The sequence below is a fragment of the Aplidium turbinatum genome, chromosome 13 (genome assembly GCF_918807975.1).
Source record: "Aplidium turbinatum chromosome 13, kaAplTurb1.1, whole genome shotgun sequence".
Classification (NCBI taxonomy): Eukaryota; Metazoa; Chordata; class Ascidiacea; order Aplousobranchia; family Polyclinidae; genus Aplidium; species Aplidium turbinatum.
The window spans coordinates 15619688-15629155 of record NC_137484.1 but is presented as its reverse complement, the minus strand read 5'-3'; positions in this window follow the sequence as shown (position 1 = coordinate 15629155).

Here is a 9468-nt window from a genome sequence, read left to right as displayed (position 1 = left end):
GGGGGGGCCATGGCCCCTTTCACCCCCCCTGGCTACGCCTATGCGGTACGGTATACCATTAGGCTATGCAAATTTGCAAAACAACAAATTCATTAAAAGACAATTGAAGGGAGTAATTGACACTACACTAACGAACCAGTAGAATGCAGTACTACCAGTACATGGCTCTAAAACTGCAAAACTAACACTGCAAAACTGAACTAGAAAGTATTGATTAGTGGTAGACTGGTGGTATAGGCTACACAAATTTAAAAGAAGTATTTGTTTCGCCAACTTCGTTGTCCAAATATAATGTATCTACAATGCGATTGACATCCACTTTATTTGTTGTTATTCTTTCTAAGTGCAACAAAGCTAAGTTTGACAGTCGTGTTTGGCCCATTATTGATCTCAGATATGTCTTCAATCGTCGTAATCCGGAAAAAGAACTCTCAGCTGAACATAAAGTTGCAAGAACTGTTGCTAGAATTTTTGCAGCTTTGGCAAAGTGGGGCATAGTTTTATCTAATCCATTTGCAATTAGGAATTTTGTACATTGTACAGCAGTTCTGATTTCTCTGTTGCGAGTGAGTTGGTGAAAAAGTTGATATTCCGATTCCAGGAAATCCTGTTCCACGGTGTAGAATTCAGATATCAACTTCAAGCTTTGTTGGTTGGCATTAGGTCTATTTGTATCTTCCAAAAATTCTCATTTTGAAGACTAAGGAGGATAGATAGGTGTGAAATCTTGCCCAAATATAAAAAATTGCCCAAATTCTCGACAGATTAGGGGTGCGATTGCACCCCCGGCTCGTACACCTCTGAGTGAGGGCATAAACATATTTTATCCCTCACTTACCGTAATTAAAACCAGGGTTGCCAGATACTCAAGCTATAGTAAGGCCAAATCCATTATAAAATAAGGCCAAAAAAAGGCCAAATTTTTTATTTACTTCCAAGGCTAAATAAACGCTAACAACTTAGTTGAAATAATTTTTTGAAAAATGCCATTTTACGATCAAATATGACAGATAATAATTTAGCACTGTCAGAGCATAATGACCGGTTTGTTTGCATAATTTGATTAATGAAAAATTACTGTAGTAGCAGATAAACTAGAAACCATTATTACTTCAATTCATGAACAGTGCTATTCGGAACATCTAACTAAGCAATCAGCATGAATTTGTCTTATTGAGTATATTTACTAGGGATGTCTACAACTACAGGATTGGAAACTCTTTTCAGTGCTATACATGACAACAGAAGAATTATTAAAATAAAACACTGTTTGTATCAACTAAAGAATGTATAAAATTCAATTTCGCAATAACAATATAAAATATAGCCTACACTCACATGAAAACTTATTTGATGTATAGAAGTTTAAAACCACGAATCTAAAAAATCAAAAATAAACAAATGCAAAGATTCCCTGTCGTTTTGTAGCATTTTGCGTATTGCAAACCGGATCAGAAGTAAACGTGAAGTGTTCAACAATCAGTGAAATGTGTTGTCGTTATAATAAACTTATTCACAGACCAACCCAGTACGAAATCATTACGTTTAAGATGTCATAAGAACTAAAACTAATACTCGGTTTTGAAATTATTTAGCAGCAAAAGATTGCACAAATGGAATGCAAACACATCACATTAACAAACAAGGCAAGTGTATACTTTTACGGTTTACGGCAGGTGCAACTTAATAGAACCGCCCTGTCCACCGCTAACACATTCTCTACTCTCTACCTATGTCTTTACTCACTAATTAAAATTAAAACGAATATAGGTCAGGCTCCAAGTGATGATAAGTGATACTTTTATATTACAATTGAAATTGAATTTCCTTAAAATAATACTTTCTAAACCGGTCAAAATTTGCAGCCATAAAAGGGCCAAATAAGGCCAGATTTTCTGGCCTTATTTGCATCAATTTTTGTAGGCCAACTGCAATTTAAAAAGGCCAGTTTTCTGGAATTTGGCCTAAAAAAAGGCCATCTGGCAACCCTGATTAAAACCACTGTAGATGATTTTGTACCATCGTATGGCAAATAAGGTTGCCATTTTATGGTGTACACCCCACCGATTGCGAAAAAATATATTCATTGACACATTTTACTGGATTATTGTACTTGAAATATATTTTAAATTTAAAAAAAAGTTCAGATTTTACACAGTATTGTAAATTAGTTTATAAATTTTCAATTAAATTTATAGATTACGTTTTGTTTTTTATACTTGTGATAAGAAGATTATATTACTAATTTAAGATTTTAATCAAACCAACCAAAAAAAGTCAAAACAATCAAAAAGTTTGATTAGGCCAAGCCAAGTAAAAAAGATTTAATGAGGTAAATTAGAAGCAGTAACTTTGTAGTTTATGTTGTGTATCATTAAAAGTTGCAAGTTCTCTTACAACTTGTGGTTGTTCAAATATGTTTTAAAATGTTGAAATGGAAGACCTGCTTAACGTGACCAAATAATTCACTTGTACCCTCTGCGGCAAAAAACGAGCTTTGCATTCAACAGTCCTATGTGTCTGTTAAATCAGTTGAATGCTAAAATTGTTTCCGAGCTGTTTTTAACATCTGGCAACTTTCAAGTTGATCTCAAGTCAAAAATTCATAATTGAAGAATGAAGTCTCTTTACAAGTACCATACAAGGCAAAAGTTTGTAAACTCATGAAGCGAACGTTAAGAAATAGGGATATAGCTATTACATTACCTTGAATGTCATTTTTCAATTAACTTTATGTCAGATTTATCATAACTTATTCTGTCATTTTAAACAGTCTACTTTCGAATCTTCGAATATACTGTAGCAGTCATTGTCTTATGATTTTTTTTAATTATTTCATACTTATTTCAAGCAAAATAGTTTTCAAACATCATTGTTTAAATACATCATTATTTAAATACAGTAGAATTCGCTTATGCTATCTGCTTGAATCAATATAATTTGCTCTTAATTTTCGGTTTTAGTATAATGTAAGGGCCTGGTAATGGTTAAATGTGTACCGTACCAGTGTCGTAGCATGACTTCTTTTGAGTGTTCACTTTTGTCAGCAAACTTTAAGCATATAGTATTTTTTGCATTTAAAAAGCCCTTGGTTAAATGAGTCACCTTCAATGTTTTTTTAAATTCAAGTAGACTATATGCATAATGTTTGTTAAAAAAGTGAACATACAAAAAATAGTCACTTTGCCACTGATGTGGGTACATTCTCTAATCTGCACTGCTGCTCCATTTTATGTTTTTGTGTACACCTTTACAAAGAAAAGCACAAAAAATATTGTGAAAACGTATGGTAGGTTTAGTTGAATTTACACTTACTGGTATGCATGCGGATGTAGCCTACTGAACCTGAACAATACGAGACTCCATTTTACCCTCAAATTTTTTGCAAACTAGGATATGGGATGAAATAGAAGCATGACCTTCTTTATATAGAGGCCTTGTACAATGTACATGTGGGATTGGAGGCGATTGATTAAATCTAATAAGTAGCAGAAACTGTAATGTTAATGAAGTGTGGTAGTTTAAAGAACAAAGTTTAAGGTTTCATAACAAACACACAAAAAGCTATGGTTTGGTCAAACTAGAGATTGCTGTTTCAGTATGAAAGTGACAAAGTACAGCGATTCAGTATTAAACCACATAAGCTATACATAATAGTGTTGGGCGATATTGAAACAAAAAAAACGATACGATATTTGAAAAAATACTCGATATTTCGATACTTTTCGATATTTTTGTTCTAATTAAGAAAAGAGTTTCTCAGTCTTCGAAATTAGTGTCGGCGATTGCCGACGCAGATGCATGAATGGCGCATTAGCGTCGGCAATAAAAATGCCGAGGCCACACGAGCGCTTGTAAGGTTAGGGTTAGACATTCCTCCCAGTCGTTATGCCACAGCCATAGATCTGCTCCTTAGTCAACACCCTGATGGAGCTCTGCAAACGAGGCGTGTGGATGGGTATCAAAGCACGAAAACGGCAAAATGTGGACGCTTCATTGTGAACGGTGAAGACAGTGTAGATTTACAGCCAAGCGATGAGCCCCTTGATGTGTCTGATTCCAGTGATGACACAACAACCTCATTCTCCGATACAGCATCTGATGATTCCGGTTCTGACATCTAGTTCTTTATCAAACAGACTTTGTGTTGCTCGCAGTATCCCGATTGTGCCGAAATTATGTTAGTGCATACGTAAATCGAGGCAATCTTCTCGCAGGGAGCTATTAATTTGTTACCAATACTTGGTTGAGCAATTAACGTTATTTTATGATAATTCAACGTCGCTAGATGTCGAATTAATGCAAAACAAACATAAATTTCTTATTAGGCATTGTTGTTACGCAATATAACCCGCCGGGAAAATTAAACCGATTTGTGCTGACTCGAACGTTGAATCAACCCAAAATTAACTTACTTTTTCTCCCCCTGAGTTAGACTATTCAATGTGAATTACCGTAATAGCATGCGTATTGCGTTGTTCGCTACTTTTGGTACATAAAACATCACAATCCACTTTTGAACAGACAATTGTATGCTTGCGGCTCGTCTTTCTTGCTCTCTGTGTTTTAAAATTATTTTTTTTGCACCTTGCCTTTCTACCATATCATGTGATCTGTTTAACACCTTTTGATGCAGTTACCTTTGATTCTCGTGGAGCCTATATCGTTGAGGTTGAGCTAGTCAGAAGTACTGTGCAGTTTTTTTCTTTTTCTGTTTATAGATTTAGTTAACCATTGTATTTTTTCAGATGTAGTTAAGTTGTATGTATATTATTCGCGAAAAGGACATCTTGTGATGTCGAAAACGTTCGATACTTAATTTGTTGCGTAGTTTTATGTAAATGTAATAAACTTGAAGATGTTAAACTTGATCACGTTGCTCGGCTTCGTATGCCCATGGTTCAACTTTTGGTATTATTACATCACAATAAATCAAACATTGCGGTCGGGATAGACTACTCTAGTATATTTTTCGCTTCTCGTTTTACATGTTTTGGTACAATTTTTTTCGTAATAAACGTTCACAGCAATTGCCGAGGCAGTAGGGTGTTGCAGGCGCCCCGACCCTCTCGGATTTTGCTTACCTTTTTTGTGGTACTGTGTTTAGATCAGTAGACCACAAATATGAAGTTTCATAAATTTTTATCGACGTTTACCTCCACCGCCGAGGCCGTTTTGAGGCCAACTTTTTGAATTTTTTCATGTTTTTGCCACTAGAGGGCAGTGTATAAGTTTTGCAATATTGGGGGTATATTTAAAAGATGCTCTATGATGTTCTGAATAATGTTAAAAAAAATTGGAGAAATGGGATAAGTATATCCAAAAATATTCAAGTTTTGTCAATCATTTTTTGCACAATACTGCCCCTAGTGGTAAAAAGAAAAGTTAAAATATCTTAAAAACTACTGGTCATATTGTTATGGAACTTGCATGCACCCCCCCATTTTCATGGGTAAGGAATTTGATTTTAGCAATATTTTTGCAAAATATTACCACTAGAGGGCGGTAATTCTAATTTTGAACCATTTTTCTGTAAAAAAGCGATATTGTTGCATTTCTTGAGCTGTGCCATCTGAAGAATACAATTTCATGGCTTATGCACAACAAAATTTATTCAAATTGTAAAGAAACTGCATCATGCATGCACTATATTAATAAATCTAAACAGGAAATGTGAGTCTTAGTTAACCAAATTTCTGCAAAGGCAGTCGTACATCTTCATTGTGTTGATAAACAATGTTTTCTAAGATTTGGTATCTTTCTTCGATCCTCCTCCACCACTTGCATATAGTTTTGCGGATTTTTTTCTTGCTTTGCTAGATGAAGAAAGTCGGATACCAGTTTTACCCCTCTGCTGAATCATTACAGACTCTGAGTGCATATGATACCATTAGCAGAAGCATAGCCATCATCTATTTCCCACTCTTTCGGGTGTTTGGAAAGAAAAGTTGCTGAAATGTGCAAAAGTACAAAAAACATTTTGCTGCTGGCATTTGCAAAGGAGCACAATGACAATGAGTAATCATTAACAATGTCTGGCAGCTCTGGCTTACCGTATCCATTACCAAACCTGTTTGTAACCTGGCCATGGAAACTTGCATTTAAAGGCAGCAGAGTTCCAGCCAAAGCTTCCTTTTCATCCATAATGACTTGTTTGTCCCATAGAACTAAGGGGATCAGCTCCCTAATTACATACCATATGTGCCTACCTAAAGCTTCTAAAGCAGCAACACTGATAATTTTGTCTACTGCATCATAGCTTTTGATGTCACTTACCAGTTGCAAATCTTCTCGGGGTGCTGATGCAGCAATTGGACAGTTGAACCACCATCCATTAAATACAAAAGTCAACAAATCGCTCTAATTTTTGTATTTGTGACTTGGAAATGATTTTTTGTGGTAGAAAGTCTTGCAGCATTACTATCTTGTAGCAATATAGCTGCTTTCCCATCCACCTTGCTGGATGGACTGCACCGCATTTCATGAAGTTGTACTGTCCTCTGTTGATTTTAATGTACACCGCCATCAGGTCTAAAAGTTCTTTGTAATCACCCCTCTGATGATTTTGCATATCTCTCTCAAAATTTATAAGTGCTTCCACTTTTCTGCTTTGAGTTGTTACAAATTTTTCCAACTCTTGAGGAACTTTGGTATGCAGCGTGTGGGGTTGCATCGAATCCTTTGTTCGGAAACCTTTTGAATAGTTCAATGCCTGGAGATCTTGACGTTTCGACTTTCAGGGCTTCCCACGCATGAAAATTGAGAAAGTATAACTTCTCCAGTATGTTTTCTGCATGCTAGGCAGAGAAGTGGTTTGTCTAGCTTTATTTGAAGAAAAATGCATGCAGCAGAGAGATGGCTTGAAAAAGTTTTGGGTGTTGTTGTTTTAAAATTTTTTTTTATTCCATCTCTCTGCTGCATGCATTTCTCTTCAAATAAAGCTAGACAAACCACTTCTCTGCCTAGCAAGCAAAAAACATATTGGAAAATGTGGTGCAGTCCATCGAGCAAGGTGGATGGGAAAGCAGCTATATTGCTACAAGATGGTAAATGGTAATGCTGCAAGACTTTCTACCACAAGGAATCATTTCCAAGTCACAAATACAAAAATTAGAGTGATTTGTTGACTTTTGATTTAATGGATGGTGGTTCAACTGTCCAATTGCTGCATCAGCACCCCGAGAAGATTTGCAACTGGAAAGTGACATCAAAAGCTATGATGCAGTAGACAAAATTATCAGTGTTGCTGCTTTAGAAGCTTTAGATAGGCATACATGATATGTAACTAGGGAGCTGATTCCCTTAGTTCTATGGGACAAACAAGTCATTATGGATGAAAAGCTTTGGCTGGAACTCTGCTGCGTTTAAATGTAAGTTTCCATGGCCAGGTTACAAACAGGTTTGGTAATGGATACGGTAAGCCAGAGCTGCCAGACATTGTTAATGATAATTCATTGTCATTGTGCTCCTATGCAAATGCCAGCAGCAAAATGTTTTTTGTACTTTTGCACATTTCAGCAACTTTTCTTTCCAAACACCCAAAAGAGTGGGAAATAGATGATGGCTATGCTTCTGCTAATGGTATCATAAGTGCACTCAGAGTCTGTAATGATTCAGCAGAGGGGTAAAACTGGTATCAGACTTTCTTCATCTAGCAAAGCAAGAAAAAAATCCGCAAAACTATATTCAAGTGGTGGAGGAGGATCGAAGAAAGATACCAAATCTTAGAAAACATTGTTTATCAACACAATGAAGATGCACAACTGCCTTTGCGGAAATTTGGTTAACTAAGACTCACATTGCCTGTTTGGATTTATTGGTTTGGATTTATATTTGCCTTCTGCAACCTCAAACTCTGGTAAGAAGATGCCATGTTTTAATGGAGTGAAACTATGGAATCAAATACCAAACGAAATATAAGATAAGTCTTATAATGCTTTTAAATTTAAATACCGTATTTTACGGACCATAAGGCGCACTTTAAATTCTTTTTTTTCCTCATAAATTGATCGTGCGCCTTATGGTCCGATGCGCCTTATGTATGGATCAAGTGCGGTAGTGCTTTATTGCCTACACTCAAAACCAGTACCGATATACTATTATATATGGTCCGGTGCACCTTATGGTCCGGTGCGCCTTATAGTCCGGTGCGCCTTATGTATGAACAAAAAACTAATCAAAGCAATTTATTGACAGTGCGCCTTATAGTCCGGTGCGCCTTATGGTCCGTAAAATACGGTATATATAAATGTTTATTAAAGAATTTGTACAATGATCACTCCTGAAACATATCATCTGCTTATTTCTCTGCACAGTTTTTTTTTTTATGTTGCCCTGTGTTACTCCACTGTTAATGTTCAGTTCAGTTCAGTTGTTTTTTATTTCTGACCATCATATCAAAACAATACACGTCAACATAGCAAAGGTCGAGAAAAAGGTAGAAGCGACAAAACGCGAACGTTAAAAACGTGCTTGTGACCGAAGTAAGTTATTGAGTTGAAAAAAAAAAATTTGGCACGGTCGCAACACCTTCAGAAAAATTTAAGATATAAGAAAATAAAAAAAAAGAAAATGTTAAAAAAATGTATTATGTAAAGTGCTGGTATTGTGCTATATGTAATACTGTTCTTAATTTTGGGTCTTTTGTTTAAATGTTTGGGTGGCAGCTAACTTTGGTGACCTTTTGGTTTTTCGCTGCCATCCTTGTTGTGCAAATTATTTGTGTTTATTGTGTTTTTGTATCTTTTTGTTTTTTTTATTTTTCGCCAACAAAACAAAAATAAACTGAACTGGTATAGTGCATGCATGATGCAGTTTCTTTACAATTGAATAAATTTTGTTGAGCATAAGCTATGAAATTGTATTCTTCAGATAGCACAGCTCAAGAAATGCAACAATATCGCCTTTTTACAGAAAAATAGTTCAAAATTAGAATTACCGCCCTCTAGTGGTAATATTTTGCAAAAATATTGCTAAAATCAAATTCCTTACCCATGAAAATGGGGGGGTGCATGCAAGTTCCATAACAATATGACCAGTAGTTTTTAAGATATTTTAACTTTTCTTTTCACCACTAGGGGCAGTATTGTGCAAAAAATGATTGACAAAACTTGAATATTTTTGGATATACTTATCCCATTTCTCCAATTTTTTTTTTAACATTATTCAAAACATCATAGAGCATCTTTTAAATATACCCCCAATGTTGCAAAACTTATACACTGCCCTCTAGTGGCAAAAACATGAAAAAATTCACAAAGTGGGCCTCAAAATGGCCTCGGCGGTGGAGGTAAATGTTGATGAAAATTTATGAAACTTCATATTTGTGGTCTACTGATCTAAACACAGTAGCACAAAAAAGGTAAGCATGGTGAAACCAAGATTTAAATTTCATGGGGCGCCTGCAACACCCTACGAGGCAGTTTAAACTTTTTCTGTTTGGCTTCGGCAACATTTTTATAGGGGTTT